Source organism: Pongo abelii, chromosome 5 (genome assembly GCF_028885655.2).
Source record: "Pongo abelii isolate AG06213 chromosome 5, NHGRI_mPonAbe1-v2.0_pri, whole genome shotgun sequence".
NCBI lineage: Eukaryota > Metazoa > Chordata > Mammalia > Primates > Hominidae > Pongo > Pongo abelii.
In genome coordinates, this window is record NC_071990.2 from 26943386 (window position 1) to 26965954 (window position 22569).

Genomic DNA, 22569 nt, shown 5'->3' on the forward strand with positions numbered 1-22569 from the left:
TGATTGATGTCTCATGTCTCCCTAAAATGTATAAAACTAAGCTGTGCCCTGATCACGTTGGGCACAGGTAGTCAGAACTCCCTGAGGCTGTGTCACAGGGGTGTGTCCTCAACCTTGGCAAAATCAACTTTCTAAATTAACTGAGACATGTCTCAGATTTTCAGGGTTCACATCCCCAAAGGAAATGAAATCAGGATCTCAAAGCAATAACTGCATGCCCATCTTCGTTGAAACATTATTCACAATAACTAAGATATGGAATCAACCTAAGTGTCTGTCCACCAATGAATGGATAAAGCACATATGGTTTATATACACAATAGAATATTATTCATCCTTAATAAAGAAGATCCTGCTGTTTGCAACATGGATGAACCTCGATGTCATTATGCTAAGTGAAACAAGCCAGACACAGAAAGAACAATACTGCACGATCTCTTATGTGGATTCTAAAAAAGTCAAATACATAGAAGCAGAGTAGAACAGTGGTTACCAGAGGTGGAGATGTATGGAAATGGTTGAGATGTTGATCAAAGGATACAAAGTTGCAGTTCTGTAGGATGAATAAGTCTAGAGATGTAATGCATAGCATAACTATAGTTAATACTGCATTGTGCATTGGAAACTTGCGGAGAGTACATTTTATGTACCACTTACACAAAATAACTGTGAAGAGATGTATTATGTTAATTAGCTTGACTGTAGAAATCATTTCACTGTGTACATGTATCAAAACATCATGTTGTACACCTTAAATATATAGTTTTTATTTTTAAAACACTGTTTGGGATTAAAAGCCCAGCTAATTCTGCCTTAATCTCTCATTCTCATCCACAATGTCCACCCATAAGAAAGATGCCCGATACTCCGTGTAAACACACACTCCCCATCTCCCATACAAATTTACCTTCTAGAGAGAGCCCTTTTCCCCAAACTCTCCTCTCAAAACACTCTGAAGCACAAGGTCTTTAGCCTAGTTAGACATTTTCTGAAAAACTTAGTTTAACCCAGCGTAGAGACACTCAGAATTTCAGAGACCCAGTCCTGGGCCTGCTTCAGTTGCTTTAGCCTAGAGAGTTTCAACTCCCAGGTCCCGGGGAGGGATGCTCCAAGGAAGAAATAGAGGCCCTATTCCAGGGCTGTTTCTCGCAGACCAGCCACAGAAAATGCAGCCCAGCGCCACTTCCTTTCAGTAGCAACACGTTTCCAACACGTTTGTTAAGCGGGAACGGAAGCGAGCGGAAAGGAACGCTTTTGGTAAATCCCACTTGAAGGATTTCGTAATCCTCCCAGGGATTCCCACCACCCGCACTCCACTCGCAGACGGCGGGCCTTCCTCCGACGCTGGGAGAAGGACCCTGGGAGAGGCAAGGGAAGGGCTCCGGAACCAGCGCAGCAGCGGGACGCTAGCCCGCCCACACGGCGGCCACTAGAAGGTCCTCCAGGGAAGCCTGAGGCAGTAGGAGCGTCCGCCCTTTCCCAAGTCTCCTTGGAAAGAAGTATTCGCTTTCGTTTCCGCAAACAAAGCATGCTCCGCTCTTTCAGGACCGGTGGCTCTCGTGGAGACAGCAGCGGAACCCAGTCCGCCTTCGCACGCGTCCGGGGGAGAGGCGGCCCCGGGACTCAGGGCGCGCGCCCGAGGAACCGGTGCTGTGACGACCAGAGCAAACACGCCGGATGTTCCTGTGTAGGCAGTGTAACGAGTGACCGGAAGTAGGAGCTGGGTGCTCCAGTGGCGCAATCGGTTAGCGCGCGGTACTTATATGGCAGTATGTGTGCGAGTGATGCCGAGGTTGTGAGTTCGAGCCTCACCTGGAGCATTGTTTTCCAACCCAAAATAGCATCACTTGAAGTGCCTTTCCCCCTGTAATCCGACTTCACCGTCTTTAACGTGTTTGGAATTGTGTACACAGTTTATTGCTATTGGTTTCCTTAGCCCTTTTAGAACCAAGCAACGCCAATTACCAACAAAATCCGTTGCGCCACAGTGAGTTAGCTACCGTCTATCTCCACTTTGTCCTGCATGTCGATCTCAGGTAAAGACCATCATCTCTTTACATCCTTCTTTCCACTTTGCTCTTAGGATCATCGATCATCGTTTCTCGGGGAGCCCCTGGCACATACTTAGTGCTAAGAAACTCCCATCAGGTGATAAGCATTGAACTCCATTTAAGGAAACTCAAAAGTGGGAAATAGTAAAAGGTTCCTGTCTGATTAAAGCTCTGATTGGGAGGGGTGTGGGGGGACTGATTTCTGCGACAGTGTCCCCTCCAGTATTTTTCCCCCACTTAATTTTACCCTGATAAAAATCAACAGTCATAGAAGATCTAGCAGCTTTTATCAACTGAGAAACAGCACCTGGTGTCCTCAGGCATTCAACTACCTGGACTTGGAAAAGGATGAGTGATAATAGACCCAGAAGCCTGAAATCTTTAGAACAGCATTACAAGAATAAGCATATTGTTGTGGCTGAGGTGGGTAGGAAGTAGATAGGGATTTTGACTTTAAAATATGCTTCCTCTCCCTATGACACCTGCAGTTTGCCTGGACATAGCTTTTATCATATGCTTCCCAACTCTTCACCAAGAGAGGGAATTGAACTGAGTAATTGGGAGTTGTTTTCCTAGCTATAAAGATTGCCACAAACCTGAAAGCACATGTGTCCCACTTGGGACACGGAGTTGAGTGGAATTAAGCTGAGCACAGATAACTCTCTCTTGAGGTCTGTATTCCTAAATGGGTCTTGCATGGATCTGGACATTGTCCACTCACAGAGTATCTCCTGAGAAAGGTTAGGGAGGTCCCATTCAGGAATGCACCAGATGATAATAAAGTGAACACCTTCTCACTTTGTAGTTCTTGCTAAGCCACTGGAGTACCTTAAAAGCTATCAAAGCATAATCTTCAAATATATATATAGTAACTCATCATCAAATATTTATTTAAGTCACTAATGAGAAAAGGAGGAGTATGGTAAACTGATTGCAATGGCAATAGAAAAGGCTGGTAAAGGTATATAGTCAGTGGGGGAAAAATAATGCTGACATGAGATTGCAAGTTTAAGTAAAAAACTAGCTAATGTCCTACGGGGCAGTGAAAACTATGGCCTTGGGGTTATTTTTATCTAAAAGACAGAAACTAGTTGCATCTTTACTGGGTAAAAATCATTCAAAACTTAATCTTCTACATAATGACATTTAACCTTGTAATCTATTTTCTAATCATTAGTAAATAGTGACGTCCAAAAGTTGCATTAACTCAGAGGATTACTTGGCCCTTCAGTGGGCTTGTTAGACAATGCTCTAGTATTAGTTTGAAAGAGTACTAATATCTTTTTTTTTGTCTTATATTAACTTCTGGATATTTTTTCTGAATAGATTTAGCACCTTAATTCAATTATTTTACCTCTGTTCCTGATCAGTTGAAGGTATTATTGAGTATCTGCAGACAGTGTTTAAAAAATGGTGACCTTTGCCATAAAGAATTTTTGTGAACTGTCTTAAGCCAGTTTTGTGATACACAACTTTGGGTGCTTTTGGTAGATGTCTGTAGGCAGCTTACTTTATAGTACTTTATACTATACCTTACTTTATAGTATAAAGAAAGGGATAGTTAGCTACAACATACCAACGAGTTATAGTGATAGCAGATCTTCAACAAAATTTTGTACATATATAGTCATTTATTAGAAAGCAAGCAAAAAACAGTCATAAAACCTGTTCTCTAAGCTCAATGAAGTTCCCACGGTTTTGTCATTTGTTTTTGATGTTGTCATTGTTGTTTTACTAACTCCAAAACTACCTTTCATGAAAGCTTTGCTTGAGGCAAATGCAACAATATTTCAGAGTGAGGATTCAGCCAAACATCTCTAAGAAGAAAACCTCTGGACACAGCAGGACACAGAAATACTGAAATCTCCAGCCTAGGGCACCATCCCTCAAGTTAAAGGCTAGAGCTCATTTAATTTTTATTCCCTTTGAACAGTATCTCTTAAATATTTAATTCATTTTGGGAACCACTAATTTACCTAGGGAGACTATATTTCTAATGTTTTTTCCCTTCACCCCATGGGATCTTTGTTTCTAATATATTAATTAACTAATTAACAAGGACAAATTTCATCAAAGAAAACCAGTATCCAATATTCCATTATACTAATTATGACAGCCTCTGGTGTTTATCAAAAATAAAGAAAACTGAAGTACTTTTGGTGGCCACTTCAGCAGTGTGGTTTTGTTTATTATGTTAAATGACAATCCTCCAGATTGTGATACCAGGGCAAGGGACTGACTCTAGAATCATTTAAAATCATTTTAACATACACCTTCGTATTATACAGCACAGTTGATTAAATTATTGCTCCTTCTCTATATCCACACCCTTTTTGTGGGTGGAGAGTTCGTCTTCACTTGTGGTAGACTGGATTCCTGAAAATGACTGAAACAGTATCCCTCATTCCCTTCTGCAATGTGAGCTTGGCACCTCCTCAGCTAGAAGTAGAGTCTGTTTCCCTTCACCTTGAATTTGGTTTGGGTTTGTAACTACTTTGAGCAATGGAATGCAGTAAAAATAACATTTTGTGATTTCTCAGCCCAGGCAGTAAGAAAACATATCAGCTTCCACTTTTACCTTTAAGGAGAAGCCAGCTCCCATGTAAGAAGTTCAAATACCTAGAGACTGTGATGGTGTGCAGAGGCTCAAGCTAACCACATGGAAAGACATGGAGAGATATTCCTTGCAAACCCTCAACTACTCCAACTATTCTAAGACATCAAACCTGTGAGTGAAAAAGCCATCTCATACCTTAACAACTCTAGCAGATGCCACATAGTGTAGAGATAAGCTCTCTCTGTCATTCTCTGTCAAAACTGTAAAATCATAAGCTAATAAATAATCACAGTTGCTTCAAGTTACTACATTTGGGCATAGTATTTTAAGCCACTGTGTTTGAGATGGTTTGTTATACAGCAATAGATAACTAAAAAACAAGTCCCTTGACTTAGACTTGGCCACTCAACTTGCTTGGCCAATGGAATGGGGTAGAAGTGATGGTGTGCTTATTCCCAGCCTGGGCCTTAAAAGGCTTTGCCTATTTCCACTTGCCTTCTTGTACCTCTGCTATTGTCATAAGAAAAGCAGACCCCAGGTCACCCACCGGTCTGAAGAGGAGGATGAGAGACAAAAAAAAATGTTGTCTGGCTGCCTCTGCTGCCTACAGATTGAAGAAGATCCATCCAGCTGAGCCCAGCCTAGACCAGCTGACTTCTCCAATAAGCCTGTATGAAATAAATGCTTATTGTTATGTGACCTTGAGTTTTGAAGATAGTTTGTTATGCAGTAATTGTTGATTCTTTCACCCTGTCTTTGTTGAACTATTATAGACATCTTAATAGGAGTTCACAATTCAGTTATTCAGGCATGATCACAAACTCATTAGGAATAGAACAGAGAATATGAAAAGCATCTGTTTTAGTTCATTTTGTGCTGCTATAACAAAATACCTAAGACTGGGAAGTTTATAATGAACATAAATTTATTGGCTCATGGTCTTGGAAGCAGGGAAGTTCAAAATCAAGGGACTAGCATCTGGCGAGAGACTTCTTGTTGCCTCACGTTATGGCAGAAGGTCAAAGAGTGGGTTGTGGGGGGCAGGGGAGAGAACAAGAGGGGGCAGAACTCTTCATTTTACAAGAAACTCAGTCCTAAAATAATGGCATTAATCCACTCATGAGGGTGGAGCCCTCATAATTTAAACACTTTTTAAAGGTCCCACTTTCCAATACTGCCCCACTGGGGATCAAGTTTCCAACACACCAATATCACTTTATCCATATTTTCCCATCAATATTTACCCTACCCTTTCTGGAGAATAAAAGGGAAGCAAGCAAATTTCATGTCTTTTGCAAGATTGTGGTCTGTAACCTCAAAGCCTATGGGTAACCTTAGGCCTAACAACTTCCTCATCCACCCAGGGCTGTTTTTGCATAATTTCCCCATCTCTTTAATAGCCAAACTGCATGGTAATGCTTCATTCTCAGCAGATAATCTTACCTTTTACTTCACAAAGAATCTAGAACCTCCTCTGATTTACATTATTTCCCCCTTCTTTACATACATTTATAATTCATCAGCATCGGTTACCAGCTTTATTGCTTGCCTGATTTTTTAGAGATGTCTCTCTGCTCATTAAAGACTAAACTTTTCATCTGCACCTCCAAATGCCAACGCCCCATGATGACTTAACCTTAAAATAAAATATGTATAAACAGACAGTCTGTCATCTTTAAATGGACATACACACTCACACTTTGCATGATCCAAAGATCTACATGGCTACCCTCAAGAGACTGCTCTTTTTTACTCCTTCCCTTCAACATGTACTTCCAGAAAGAGAAACCTGAGTGAATGCCTTTCCTTTCCTTACAGTCTTCAACCCACTGCAATCTGGCATCCACCCACCATTTTACCAAACTGCTTTGTTAAGGCTACTGAGATGACATCCTCACCAAGACATATTTAGACTTTTTTTCCAAATTGTACTCAACTGTGTTTGATGGTTGACTAATCTTTTGTAGGTGAGATTTTACTTCTTGGTATCTCCAATTCTCCAGTTCTTTCAGCTCTCCCCTTTCCTTTGTAAATATGAGTTTTCCCCCAAGATTCAGTCATTGGTCTGCTTTTTCATCTTAAGCTAAATTAAATCTATACTGATGAATTTCAGAGATATGTAACTTGCTAAAATTTTGTGTATTTCTTTTATGTATGTAAACCACTGCACAAGATTAAGAATCATGAATCTATATTACATAATATTCATTGTTTAAGTTACATTCTATACCAATATTCAGGAGAGTCATCTTCCTGTGCTCCAAATTCTTATTTCTGACTCACTTCTTGATATCTTCACTTGCACATTCCACATTGTATTACTAAGGGTTTTCCAGAGAAACAGAACCAACTGGAGATTTTATATATACGTATAGAGAGATAGGTAGATAAATAGATAGATTGGCATTTATTTCAAGATAGTGGCTCACATGATTGTGGGAGCTGGCAAGTACAAAATCTGCAGGGTAGGCCAGCAGACTGAAGACTCAGGAAAGCGTTAATGTTGCAGCTTGAGCCTGGAGGCATCCTGGAAGCAGAATTCCCTCTTCCTCGGGAAACTCAGGTCTCTTTCTCGTAAGGCCTTCAACTGATTAGATGAAGCCCGCCCATGTTATAGAAGGTAATCTGCTTTACTTAAAGTGTACTAATTCAAATGTTAATCTCATCTAAAACATGTCTTCACAGCAACATCTAGACTAGCATTTAACCAAATGTCTGGGTACCATATCCCAGCCAAGTTGAAGTGTAAAATGAACCATCACATACATGTATTTCAAAATTAATATGTCTAAACTTTACCTATAATATTCTCCCTGAAACCTGCTCTTCTCCACTATTCATTTCCTCAGTAAATTACCACAGTCCTACCACTGAAGATGGAAACTTAGACCTTCCACAGCCCTCTTCCTTTACATTCAATTGTTCACTAAATTCTGTCATTCCTACTTTCTTCACTGAGGTTATCTTTTTTTTTTCTTTTTCCCCAGAGGCAAGGTCTCACTCTGCCACCCAGGTTGGAGTTCAGGGGCACAATCATAGTTCACTATAACCCCCAACTCCTGGGCTCCCATGATCCTCCTGCCTCAGCCTCCCCAATGGCTAGGACTACAGAGCTGTGCCACAGAGAGGCGGAGTCTTGCTTTGTTACCTAGGCTGATCTTGAACTCATGGCCTCCAGTGATCCTCCTGCCTCAGCCTCTCAAAGTGCTGGAATTACAGGCATGAGACACCACGCCCAATCTGAGGTTATCTTCTGCCATTCTTTTCTCCCTAGGTTTGTCACCACCATACATTCCTTCTTTCTGTTTTTCTAACACCCCAAGCTCATTCCTGCCTCAGGCCCTTTAGTGTTGGTATCCCCTGTGCTTTCAAGCCTTATCCTATTACAAAGGTGGTGCTAACATGTCAGAATTTTTTAATCATTTGAGTCATAGCTCAACTGTCGCCTCTTTAGAGAGGCCTTTACTGACTACTCCTTATTTTGTTAACAGCTTCATTGAGGTATAATTTACATACCATAAAATTCACTAATTTTAACTGTACAATTTAATGATTTTTAGTAAACTTACAGAGTTGTGCAATTATCATTATGAGTCAGTTTTAGAACACTTACATCTCCCCAAAAGAGAGATTTCCAATCTGTCCTTCATGCCCATTTACAGTCAATTTTACCTCCAACCCCAGGCAAGCTTTAATCTACTTTCTGTCTCTATAGATTTGCATTTTCTGGACATTTTGTGTAAATGAAATAAGTAATATGTGGTCTTTTGCATCTGGACTCTTTCACTTAACATAATGTTTTTGAAGTTCGTCAATGTTGTAGCAGGTATTAGTAATTTGTTACTTTTTATTGCTAGGCAGTATTTCATTATATGGATATACCCCTTTTACCTATCCATTTACCAGTTGATGGACATTTGGATTGCATCCATCCATATTTTGGCTTATATGAATAATATTGCTATGAACATTTGCATACAAATTTTTGTATGACATGTTTTCATTTCTCTTGGATACCTGGGAATAGAATTGCAGAGTCATATGATAAATTTATGATTATCTTAAAGGAACTGCTTTCCAAATAGGCTGCTCCATTTTACATTTCCACAAGCACTAGATGAGGGTTCCAGGTTTTCCACATTCTCACCAACCTTGTTATTGTCTGTCTTGTGTTTTTTAAAAAATAGCCATGCAGGTGGGTATGAAGTGGTACTCATTGTGGTTGTGAACTGCATTGCCCTAATGACTAATGATGTTGAGATTTTTTTTTTATGTGCTTAATACCCATTCGTATGTCTTCTTTGGTGAGCTATTAGAATATTTTTCCCAGTTTTAAATTTAGCGTTTTTCTTATTGAGTTATAAGAGTTCCCTATATGTTCAGGATGCAAGTTCTTTATCAGATATATGATTTTTAAATGTTTTCCTTTAGTCTGTGGCATGGCTTTTCATTTTCTTAATGGTGCTTTTAAAAGTGCAAATGGTTTTAATTTTGATGAAGTCCAATTTATCAATTTTTGTTTTTTTATGAATTGTGATTTTAGTATATATCTAAGACCTTTCTGCCTAATTTAACATCATGATGATTTTCTCCTATTCTTTCTTCTAAATGTTTCATAAACTCTTATAGTTAGGTCTTCTATCCATTTTGAGTTAATGTTTTATGTGGTGTGAGTTAAGGGTCTAAATTTATCTTTTTTGTTGCTGTTGTTGCATGTGAATATCCAATTATCCCAGCAGTGTTCGTTAAAACAAAACAAAACAAAACAACTGTTTTTATTTTGTTTTGTTTTTTCCCAACTGCCTTGGCAACTTTGTTGAAAATGAATGGAACACAAAGGTAAGAGTTTACTTCTAGACTCTCAATTCTGTTCCATTTATCTACCTTTATGCTAGGACTATACTGTCTTGATTCCCTCAGCAGATGACCTTCCATTTTAAAACCTGGAAGTTTAAGTTCTTAGCTTTTGTTCTTCTTTTTGCAAGCTGCTTCTACTCTTCTGGATCCTCCACAGTTTTAAGTAAATTTTAAGATACACTTGCCAGTTTTTGCAGGATTTCTATAAGAATTGCATTGAATCTATAGGATAATTTAAGGAGAATTGCCACCTTAACAATATGGGTCATACTGAGTCCTTTAATCTGTGTTCATGTTCCATGAACATGGACTACCTCTTCATTTATTTAGATCTTTCATAATTTCTCTCAGCCATATTTTATAGTTTTCAGCAAAGGGCTTTATACATATTTTGTTATATTCATTCTTAAGAATTATATTCTTTTTAATGCTATTGTGAATAGAATTGTTATCTTAATTTCATTTTTAGGTTGTTCATTGATAGTATATAGAAATACAGTTGATTTTTAGATATTGATCTTGTATCTTTCAACCTTGCTAAAACTATTTTATTTGTTCAATGTATGTGTGTGTGTGCATGTGTGAGTGTGTGTGTGTATGTGTGTATTTCCTGAAATTTTTGGCATATGGGATCATGTCATCTGTGAATATAGTTGACTTAATTTCTTTCTCTCAAGTATGTATGCTTTCATTTCTTTTTCTCTCCTGATTGTACAAGCTAGAATATACAGTGCATAGTGAACAAAAGTGGCAAGAGGAGACATACTTGATTTGTTCTCAATCTTAGGGAGAAAGCATTCAGTCTCTTATTATTAAGTATGACATTAACTTCAGGTTTTTCATACAAGCCCTTTATTAGGTTATAGAATTTCCTTATATTCCAAGTTTAATGAGATTTTTTACAAGGAATAGAGATTGGATTTTGCTAAGTGCTTTGTATCTGTTGAGATGATCAGTGATTTTTTTTAGCTTTCTATTAATATGGTGCTTTATTTTCAGATATTAAACCAACTTTACATTCCTGGAATAAATTCCACTTAAACATGTTCCACTTAATCGTGGTGTATAATACTTTTTATATATTTCTGGATTTTGTTAATGTTCAGTTGATGGTTACTGCACTTATCTTCATGAAGAATATTAGCCTGTAGTTTTTTTTTAATTAGGTCTTTGTGGCTTTTCCATATATATATGTGTGTGTGTGTGTGTGTGTATGTGTATATATATGTGCGTATATATGTGTATATATACATATATGTGTGTGTACATATATATGTATATATATGTTTGTTTGTTTGAGACAGAGTCTCACTCTGTCGCCCAGGCTGGAGTGCAGTGGCGTGATCTCGGCTCACTGCAAGCTCCGCCTTCTGGGTTCAAGTGATTCTTCTGCCTCAGCCTCCTGAGTAGCTGGGATTACAAGTGTCTGCCACCACACCCAGATCGTTTTTGTGTGTTTTAGTAGAGAAGGGCTTTCACCGTGTTGGCCAGGCTGATTTCTAACTCCTGACCTCAGGTGATCTGTCCGCCTTGGCCTCCCAAAGTGCTGGGATTACAGGCATAAGCCAATGTGCCCAGCGAGCTTTTCCATATTTAATATAAATATTTTGTATTCTAAATGCATAAATATATGAATATTTATGGATTTCCTATTGACACTCTTTCTCTTCACTTTTACTCTGGCTTCTCTATTTCCTTGTGTATTTTGAATTTTTGAATGTGAGCATCTACCATTGCACTATATCTGTGGAAATTCTCTAATACCTGGGTTGAAGTTTCATGCTTCAGAAAGGATTTCCTTTGCTTAAGGTATTGTACACCATACAAAAAATAAAAATAAAACAAAATTTAAAATAAAAAACAAAAATCATGAAATCCGATTAAGGCCAGTGTATTGGTTTACTAGGGTTGCCATAACAAAGTACCACAGTCTGGGTGGCTTAAACAATAGAAATTATTTTCTCACAATTCTGGAGGCTAGAAGTCTGGGATCAGGATTGGTTTCTTTTCAAGCGTCTCTCTGATTTATGGATGGTTGTCCCCTCCTTCCTGTATCTTCATGTGGTTTTCCCTCTTTGGGTGTCTGTGTCATAATCTCTTTTATAAGGGGACATCATTTATATTGGATTAGAGCCCACCTTAATAACCTCATTTTGCCTTAATTACTATTTTTTTTTTTTCTGAGTCAAAGTCTTACTGTGTCACCCAGGCTGTAGTGCAGTGGTATGATCTCTGCTCACTGCAACCTCCGCCTCCCGGGTTCAAGCAATTTTCCTGCCTCAGCCTCCCAAGTATCTGGGATTGCAGGCCCCCACACCATGCCCAGGTAATTTTTTGTGTGTTTTAGTAGAGATGGGGTTTCACCATGTTGGCCAGGATGGTCTTGAACTCCTGACCTAAGATGATCCTCCCGCCTCAGCCTCCCAAAGTGCTGGGATTACAGGCATGAAGCACCGCATCCAGCCCTTAATTATCTCTTTAAAGACCCTACCTATCTCCAAGTATAGTCACATTCTGAGGTACTGGGCATTAGGACTTCAACATGTGAATTTTGGGGAACACAATTCAGCCTGTAATAGCTAGCTTATGCATACAAAAACTTAGGGGGGAGATTTTTCTTCTCAAACAAGCAAATGAGTCAAGATAAAGTTTCCTTTATATCCCCTTCTGTACAATAGGTTATCTTTATTCATTCTTATTCTACAATAATATCCCTTTGAAGTTGCAGATTTTTGTGGGATTCCCCTTTTAAATTCTCTTTCTTTAGTGTTCCCTAATTTATCTTCATTCGACTATACACTATGTAGTTCCCAAAACACAGACTTCATGGGACTACAGTGTTAGGTAGAAACCTTCAGGGTAACACTTGTCTTTTGCCCTCATTTTCTTCCAAACTTTCTGATTTTACTTCTTTTGTGGGTCCTAAGGATTATCTCTTCTATACAAAGCCAAAAAAGTATGCAAAAAAACTTACATTTTTATCCAAAATTAGGCTGTTTCAATTTGGGGATTGTCTACAGTATTTATTCCACAAAACATCAAGAAATATCTAAACTTGTAAAAGAATTTCATTTAATTTAACCCAAAATTTTGGTGAGCACAATATAGAGGATGGTAAACAGGATATAATCCATCTCCTTGCAAGCACAGAAATACTAATTCTTATTGTTTTCATAGAATCCTGAAATAAGCATCTAATGCAGGCTTCCCTACCAATCTGGAGAATAAGTAGGGAATTCCCTCAATGACTCATAATTGTTCATTTGACTGTCTATCATTGCTTACATTGCAATTCCTGAGCCTCCACAGGCATTGAGATGTGACTACACGCTTTCCGCTTATCAGTACTCTCTTATTCTCACACTTCAGATTGCTGCTATGTTTTCCATCTCACTCTATTAGATGCACCTGCTCTCTGTTTTCAAAAGAATTACTGAAATATCTTACCTACCCTACTGCTACTCCATTATCCTTACCTTTTACTGTTGATTGCTTTTTAGTTCCATTACTACCATTTTAATGTGGATTATGAGGGGAAAAAAGGAATAAATATGTTTTTAGCCTTCTTCAACTGACAGGCCTTTAATTTTATAGACTAAAAGTAATAGTGGGTAAAATTTAGTAATGAACTTAAAGAATATTATTTTTAAAATTTTTTTTGTAAATGATCAGGGCACATGTATTATTATATTGAAATTTTCCTAAGGTTGCAGTTTGAGTTTAACACAAAGAGGAACAGTGCAGAATTACACTATTCTTCATATACAGAAACAAAAGTGGGACCTTTTGTGTATTTTCTTTCCTGTCAGCATTATCTTGATTCATAAAGATGAAAGAGTCTGCATTTATGTCTTTTCTTATGGTTGTTTTCTGCCACAAGTTCATGATATGCTTCATGCCAAGGGTCACACCTATCTTTGCCCTAATTTATGAAGAATTAATCATAGTGTCATTAGAAGCAATGTCATATCATTGTGGAACAACTGTCCTTTCCTCAAGGAAATTATTGTCCTAAGAGATTGAAAATTAAACTAATAAAATGCAGGGTCATTTATTATTGCTATAGTGCTCTGACTAAAGAAAGTTGGCTGGGAATGTTTTATGAGCACTGAGATACTGGCCTAAAGTCAGTAATTTCCATCTGATACTGACATTCCTTCAATGTCCAGAGAGCACAGTGCCCAGAAACCCCAGGTCTACCCCAACTGTGCCAAAAGAAGTAGTACCCTGTAGAAGTAGTAGAAAACCATAACTTCACAATGCCTGCTCAGCCCTGAGGATTCAAGTCCATGGCAATACTTCACTTGCTCCTGTCTCAACTCAAGCAACATTCCCCAACTCACCTCATACCTTCCTGTCTACACACACCTTCATCATGGCTTTTGATGTAAGTATTTATTGCAGCTAAGCTTCATTTCCTTATCCTTCGTGTCTAACTTGAGTCCGTATTAATGACTAAATAATTAATTCAGTATCATGATAGATCAGTCACTCTGCCAGAAAATTTAGATTTTTTTTTTTTTTTTTTTTTTTTTTTTTTTTTTTTTTTTTTTTAGACAGAACTCAGATAAAGAAAAGCTTTTGAGGACAGGTTTTTGTATTCCAGGAACACAGATGGAGAACAGTCTTTACCCTTGTATTTTCTCTCAAAGTCTTATTCATTCTGAAGTGACTGATCAAATGAGAGTTATCCATCACATAATTCTCCATGTAAACAGCTAGTTACCTGATTAAATTATCTTGCGGAAAGGAATGTGTCCCAGTAAAAGTAATATTCCCTAGTCAACTTTGCATTTAGAGATGGCCAAGTAATATAATTTTACCAATCTATTCAAATATTTTACGGGGATGTCTGCAAAAGTTTTGTTTTCCTAAATTATGTATGTTTGTAGTCCCTCTTTATAATCTCTTTTTCTTTGTTACTTCACCCTTTTTCTCTGTACTTAGAATGCTGTTTAAATAACTGAGCAATAATTGTGCCAGCCAGAAGATAAAAGCCATATGACAGGAATGACGGAATGGGAGGCCAGAAAGAATCTGTCTTTACAATTTCCTGGAACCCCTGAACAAGCCTTAGATTGCCTAGTACCAGGATTCTTCTTAAAATAAAAAGTAAATCTATTTTTAAAACCTTGATTAAGTTAATACTCTGACATACGCAGACAAAAGCAATCCCTAAAGTATACACCCTTAGTTCCTGGAGGAATCATTGCAGAAAGTAATTTCCCCCAGTTTCCTAGGTGAGCACTCCAGCATTTAGCAATGCAGACATCTCTGCTGATCAGCACAAAGGGGCTGAGACTGGCATAACCAAACATTAGAAATGGTTTAATAATTAATACAGCAGAATCATTTGTCAAGATGGAACCTATGTAGAAGGAGAAAATAAAATCAGCCCAATAAAAGAAAAGGAAACAGGTCATGAGAATGAAAGTACTTTAAGTAGTTCTGACCTCTGGGCTGGAATTATTTGCAAACCTGGAGCTCTGAAGGTAGGAGACACACTTGTGATATTTATACAGATGATAAGCCATGTACCCACTGCTCCAGCCCATGAGACTCTGAAAGATGATATCCCGAAGAGCTATAAGAGTGAGAAAAACCACCTAACTATTTGCTTAGATGGTAGCATATAGCAATAACTAATATGTGGTCTAATTTCAGACCTATTCATGCTATTAACTGCTCTAATGTAGTAGAGCAAGTTGGAGCTTATCAGAACATTAAAGATCCAAAAGAGGAAGAGATAAGGAAGAACTTGCCATGCAGTCCGTAGTTTGAGCTTTCTCCACAAGGTGGTCCTGGGACTGATGGTGATGGCCTGGACCATGCTGAGGAGACAGGTGGTGCAGATGGAAAGGCCCCAAGCGACCCTGCCTAAATAAATTGAAGTTTTACAACCAACATTACCTAGGAAGTTTCCGAAATTAAAAACTGCAGTTATATTTCTGCTACTTATACTATAAACAATGATTACATTTGAGAAAACCAAATGAAGAAGGATAAGTTCTACGTGTTTTTTCTCAGAACCCATGACAAAAGTATATACATGTCTTACAAATATAAGGAGGTTTCCCACAAATCCAGGTCCAGTAAGGAAAAGGAAGACTATTCCCTGGATGAGGTTACTCTAAATCATCTTCTGACATCATGGACAGAGCCAGAAAAAAACCTTTTGAGAAACACAAATAAATAAAGATGACGTATTTCAGGTCTGTGGCTTTTCTCTGTGTTAATTTCAGTGAAAAGAACAGTTTCAATCATGAAATATATAGGTGTACATGATTCTGTCCTAGCAAACCCCTCATCTCATTTTTTGATCTCTTTCTTCTTTTCTTCTTGCTGCCATTGATACAGAGATAACTACAATTTAAACATAAACTCCATACTCGTACACATTCACCTGCCTTTCCAAGAGATCCTTCTATGTATTCCTCATGTCTAAAATTTACACAACTTTTTCCCAGACAAGAGCTAAGCAAAGGGCAACATCACTTTGTCCATTTCTAAGCCATGATCCTGGGTATCATCTTCCATGTCGCCTCCCTTTCATTACGTACATTTGATAAATTACCTTGCTCTAGTGGACTGCATTTCTGCCCCACCTAGATCCTCTTCACCAGCCTGAAGACAGTCATCCCTCAAATGAGGAGCAAACCAAGAATCACAGCTTCTCCAAAGAATTGTACTTGGCCAAATGAGAGGAGTTTCACAGGAAAGGCCATGTGGCTTACTCTTCTCCCCAAACCTCTTGGGTAGACCTTGGCCAATAACTAACACAGAAGTAGGGGAGTAGAAAAGTCCAGTCCCTTGCCTGAAGGTGGGACTAACTCCGTGGTAACATTTGTCCTCCCATCTCCCATGTGGATGGGATCAGATGGAAGCTAATTATTTTTTCTCCTGCCTATCCTGTTTTACTCTCCACTTCTCCTGAGAACACTTGTAGTGAATCCTTATAATTTTATGTTGCCTTGCCATCCATTTAAAATATAAGTTAGACCTTCTTATACTAGCAGGGTTTAGTCACCCTTGACACAGTTTCCAGCTCTATCTATCCCCTCCCCATGCCCAGTTCCTCAGTGTGGTTTCTCCAGATATCTGCTTTATACAACTGCTGCCCGGTGACCACCTCCCGATGGGACAGCTAAATGCAGCCTGTTTCACTGGCACCACTGACCCTCACACCTCGCATAGACTGTACAGATATGCCCAGTGACCACCTTTCAGTCACTATGACTTCATCTCCTGGAATTCTTTCCTACCTGCTTTAAACCCATCAATTAAAACTCTCCAAAAAAAAAAAAATCTGTTGAGGTAACACCCTGGACCCAATAAAGGCATTGGTCCACAGGTACATTTCTCTCTCTCCCTTCCTTTGCTCCCTGATCTTTGTGTGTGTGGCCTCCAGGTGTACCATGTATCCCTCAGAGGTATAAGAACCAAAACTTCTTACACTTTCACATTGTGGTTGTGTCATTGAAGCCATGCCTGCAATCTGACTCCTGACAGGAAGGCTGCCGAAAGGGACCCATGCAGGTGGATCACCTGCTGGTGCTCTTTTGTCCAGGCTTCTAGTGGCTGCTGGGGACAGTGGCTACCAGCTAAGTTGATGGAGAAACTCTAAGGGTTTCATTCAAAAAAGCACTCCTCCAATAAATCATCAGAAAGAGTCCCCATCTCAGGCTCTGGTTCTATGGACTCCAGGCAAAGACACATGTCTTACTGATTCTATCTTCTGACTGTTGTCAAACCTAGCAAATTTCTCAATTAGAAATGCCCCATCCTGTAGGTCAAACCACTCTAATAACTCACATTGTGATTTGTATAACCACTTTATAAATGGTATCTCCTTTTCTGTTTATTCTCCTATGTTATAGTCAGAATGAGTTTTTGAAATAGAAATCTATTCCTTTTGCTTTCTTCTTTTTTTTTTTGTTTTTTGTTTTGTTTTGTTTTGTTTTTTCTAATACTCTAAGTTCTGGGATACATGTGCAGAACGTGCAGTTTTGCTACATAGGTATACATGTGCCATGGTGGTTTGCTGCACCCATTAACCTGTCATCTACATTAGGTATTTCTCCTAATGCTACTCCTCCCCTTGCCCCTGACCCCCCAACAGGCCCCGGTTGTGATGTTCCCCTCCTTGTGCCCATATATTCTCATTTTTCAACTCCTACTTATGAGTGAGAACATGCGGTGTTTGGATTTCTGTTCCTGTGTTAGTTTGCTAAGAATGATGATTTCCACCTTCATCCATGTCCCTGCAAAGGATATGAACTCATTCTTTTTTATGGCTGCATAGAATTCCATGGTGTATATGTGCCACATTTTCTTTATCCAGTCTATCATTGATGGGCATTTGGGTTGGTTCCAAGTCTTTGCTATTGTGAATAGTGCTGCAATAAACATACGTGTGCACGTGTCTTTATAGTAGAATGATTTATAATCCTTCGGGTATATACCCAGTAATGGGATTACTGGGTCAAATGATATTTCTGGTTCTAGATCCTTGAGGAATCACCACACTGTCTTCCACAATGGTAGACATTGTGACGGAGTCTTGCTCTGTTGCCCAGGCTGGAGTGCAGTAGCAGGATCTCGGCTCACTGCAATCTCCGGCTCCCAGGTTCAAGCCATTCTCCTGTCTCAGCCTTTTAAGCAGCTGGAGTTACAGGCACGCACCACCACACTGGCTAATTTTTGTATTTTTAGTAGAGACAGGTTTCACCATGTTGGCCAGGCTAGTCTCGAATTCCTGACCTCAAGTGATCTGCTTGCCTTGGCCTCCCAAAGTGGTGGAATTACAGGTGTGAGCCACTGTGCCTGGCCTGCTTTGCTTCCATATAGCTTCACATGTCAACCTTAACTCTATTTGTCCTTCACAATTTGACATCCTTTCCTTATCAAGCTTATTTTTGAATTACTTTCAACTCTCCTCAAACAAGAATAAGATTGGAACTTATCTTGCCAGAAGAATATGCATAAGCTCCCTAAACTGATCTCTTGCCCAACCACTGCCCTTCACATAGCTAATTGCAGCCCATCTGTCACAAAGCAGCTTAGAATTGTGTTGTCCAGTACACTTTCCTGGAGCCTATCAGTCTGTGTTGCTTTGTTTGTTTCCTTCCTCCACTTGATAGTGGGAACACTTCAGTGATACTGCCTGTCTGTCTAGTATCTAAGTCACCCAGCATCATGGTGCTTGCTATTAAATGCTCAAAAAATTGTTTACAAATAAATTATTAGATGAGGCTTATGGTTGTAAAACTGCACATTAATCACAGAAATGAATTTACCAGGCAATTTGGAGAGAGATTTGAGTTGGCTTTATGTTTCCTTATGAATGTCAAAACTGAATGCATGGAGGAGTCAATCCACTTTGGATGATACATTCAGTAGCAACTTTAGTGTCTCCTCAGATGTATAAATAAGTCAAAATTCAAGACTTCCCTTAATCCAGAGAATGACATGGACCATTATTTAAGAGACATAAATTATGTTCAATTTTCACTTGTTACATCTCTGTATTGACCTGCTTCTGACTGAATTTTCTTTTAGGATATACTTTTCTGATATCTTAGACGCCAATAATAGATTTTGGAATATGGAAATTGTCTTTGCTTTCCTGAAGAGCATCATACCCAGATGGGAAAAGCTACATGCTTATATTTACTCTGGGAGCTACTGGTGAGAGAGAGAGGGAGAGAGAGAGAGAGAGAGATTCCTTTATATATAAAATATTTAAAATATATTTATATATAATATATATTATATATAATCTTTTAAAAATGTATATATAAATATATTTTAAATCTTTTCACACAGATGACATTTTGTTGATCCTTAAATGCTGAAAATTTAGAAATTTGTGAAAGCTGCCTAAATATATCAATATATTTTATATTTTAAATTATAATATAATATTCATATATTATATATTATATATAACATTATATAATATGTATTATATATTATATATAACATATATAATGTTATGTATATTAAAATATATTTATATACATTTTAGAAAGCTTTCACAAGCTTATTTTCAGCATTTAAGGATTAAAAAAATGTCATCTGTGTGAATCTAATCACATCATTGTTTTCTCTAGAAAATGGTGGGGAGGGGCAGATATTCCAGATGCTTGAGCAGTATCATTAAATCTGAAAAGTAAAACAGTTCAGGATTCATAGGAATAAGCTTTGGAATCAGCCACTCTGTGTTTCAAATCCTGGCTTTCCCAATTCTCAATTCCTATCTGTATGACCTTGACCTCTCTGAGGCCCAATGCTCTCTAAAATAGAAATGGTGCTTTGTGCTATACAGGCCTATTGTGAGGATTAAATGAGCTGATATAGGTAATGCTGTGTCAGTGCCTAGCAAGTATTCAAAGAACCATTTTCTAAAAGCAACTGTTAATGTTATTATGTGTCCCCATGCCAGCTTTATTTTTCCAATTCTCTATAATGACATATTATGTTATATTTTGGAGATGAAAAAGGAAAAATTCAGAAAAAAATGAAATCTTAATAAAGAAGGCAAGAGTACTCCATCTTGAAAAGACTGAAGGACAGGAGAAATTAGATACACAGCTTAAGTAAAAATTCCCCCTGCTAGGAGAGAAACTGCACAAATGCTGAGGGAAGAATACAGAGGATAAGTGCTCCCACACATCCAGGCTGACATGTCACTGATGTCTGATGTCACCTGTACCTCTCTTCCTTGTATAAGAAGGGGCAGCTCCAGGCACAGTGCATCAAACACTGCTGTACAATGGCTCTGGCTCCCTTGTGGACCAGAAAGAAGCAGATGTTTCTGGATGGGAGTTGGGAAATGATCAGCCACCTTCTTCCTGGGCCCTGGCACCTTCCTCTTCCACAAGTGACAAAGGACCTCAGACTCTTCTCTTTCACTGCCTACCCCTGACCAGCTCTGCCCTGGACAGCCCCCTTCCAAAGCCAAAGGCAGCCCCAATCCACAGTTGTCAGGTACACTCACCTGGGGAGTCTATGCAGCATGCCTCTGGGTGGCTGTTCCGGCAGAGCAGCACCAACCAGGGCCTGTTTATATTTCCCCAAGTCCCAATGCTCATGGGCAACTCCCACTGGTGTCACAATGTCAACATCATAATTTCTGACTTTGCCAAGGGAAAAGGGGTCCTTCTGCACAATGTCAATCCCTGGGTACAACTCTGCCCTCTCCCTGCAGCTCCATAATTTGCTGAGCCCAGAAACATCTTGATCCTAATTATAGTAAATGTACTGTAACGAGTAGAAGGCACTGTAATGAGGAACAGTTTACTAAGGAATCTGGGTTTCTTCATTTTTACTATATTCTCATCCCATCTCCTCCATTCACCACCAAAGCTCAGGAACCAATTTGGAAAAAAAAAAAAAAACCTGAGAATCTAGAGTGGTCACTTTCCGAACATTTTACAAATGTATTCTACGTTGATAATGAAAGATCCTTGATTGCCAGAACCAGGGGCTTCTCTTGGAGTACAGTGTCTAAAACACGGCCGAAATGGGGCCTCTGGTTGCTGGTATTGTCTGTTTCTTGATCTAGGTGCTAGTTTTATGCATATAAATTAGTTTATACAATTCACTGAGATATTCATTAATGATTTCTGCACTTCTTTGTATGTATATTTCACTTAAAAGTTTACTGCCAAATAAAATGTACTGCCACTGGCTCTGGAAGCTCATGCCCTGGAGTCACCGCCCAGACTAGCTGAGTAGGATGTGTGTAGCCCTGGCTATCAGAGTTAAACCTTCATGCTGGGTCCCTAATAGCTTTTCCAGAAATGGTTCCATTAGACAATAAAGGGATTCAAGGAGAGGAAGACAGCTGATTTTGATATCCACCATCTAGCAATACGGCTTAGCCTAAATAATCTTTCTCTGTTCTTCACGCATACCCTTCCCTTTTGAGTGGCCAGTGTAGTTCTTGATGCGAAGGAATGCACTAAAGTGAATTCCAGCTGAGACCTAAAGTTCAGGTAAATATTTTTCTAGACACAAGAGCACCTGTGCTTATGTCAGCTGAGTTAGGTAAGTGGTAGTTTAAAAAAACAACAATAACAAACAAACCAAAGAAAAAAAAAAACAGGTAAGAGAGGAGGACTCCAAAGGAATGGAATTGACCTGGTAGCAGAGGCTGGGGTCAGGGCGGGGGTGCGGTTTCTTTCACAATCCTAAATGATGCAGCATGATCACTGCAGTCTCCTCTGCTATTGCAGCCTGAAGAGACATAATTTCCCTCACTTACATTTTTATTCAATTCTTACAACCTCTCAATGTGATATTTGAGCTACCTCCAAACTCAAGTGTGTGTGTGTGTGTGTGTGTGTATCACAACCACACATTATCTACTATTTGCAGAGCTCTTGTATCAGTATATAAAAAAATCTAGGCATAAGTAATTCCATTAGATGCACAACAGATTTTTCAAATTTTCTGCTAAGTGCATGTGAGAAGATGAACACAAATATTTAATAACGTATTATACATCTAGAGAATTTCATGTAAATTATTTGAACTTCATGATAACCACGGAAATAAGATGCTGAGGCCAGGTGGGCTAAATTGCTTCCTCAAGGATGCATAAATAAGACGCCAACCTAGATCTCATGACTTATGTTCATCAAAGTCTCCCTAAATTAGTAAAACAACAAGCCACAAACTGACAAAATATATTTACAACAAAGTATTCTGAATTAGTATTCAGAATATATATTAAAACTGGCTTAAAATAGACCAGAAAAGAAGAAAACTAAAAAAGTGCAAAAAACATGGCCATTTCATAGAAGGATAAAAAAATGAATGGAATATAAAAAAACACAGATACACTCAATTTCAATAATTTTATGGCAATGTGAATTAAAACCAAAATAAATACCTTTTCTCAAATTTAAACAGACAGAATACCAGGTGTTGGTGAGCATATAGAACAATAGGGACTTATGGCTGATAGTGTTATTTGGAACATCAGGGGAAATAATCTGACTAATTATTAACTAGTATGTTTGAACAACTCATATCTTATGACTATGCAACAAATTACTACATATATACTTTACTATTACACTTATGTATCACTCAATG

The 22569-nt window shown here is 38.6% G+C and overlaps 1 long non-coding RNA gene, 1 other non-coding gene and 1 pseudogene across 4 annotated transcripts; 2 read left to right on the plus strand and 1 right to left on the minus strand.

The window, feature by feature from the left end:
- The first annotated feature begins 750 nt into the window (after nt 1-750).
- LOC129060166 (uncharacterized) lies at nt 751-5465 on the plus strand. Of its 3 annotated transcripts, none has more exons than XR_008526646.2 (3): nt 751-2036; nt 4592-4779; nt 5137-5465. It is a non-coding gene; the product is annotated as an uncharacterized LOC129060166 (long non-coding RNA). The 3 variants fall into 3 exon arrangements; XR_008526648.2 differs by having other exon boundaries at nt 5140-5465; XR_008526647.2 differs by having other exon boundaries at nt 4637-4779.
- Nucleotides 1727-1820, plus strand: TRNAI-UAU (transfer RNA isoleucine (anticodon UAU)). The gene is made up of 2 exons: nt 1727-1764; nt 1785-1820. It is a non-coding gene; the product is annotated as a tRNA-Ile (tRNA).
- PONPYGV1R-PS1838 (vomeronasal 1 receptor ponPygV1R-ps1838 pseudogene) lies at nt 14607-15604 on the minus strand (annotated as a pseudogene).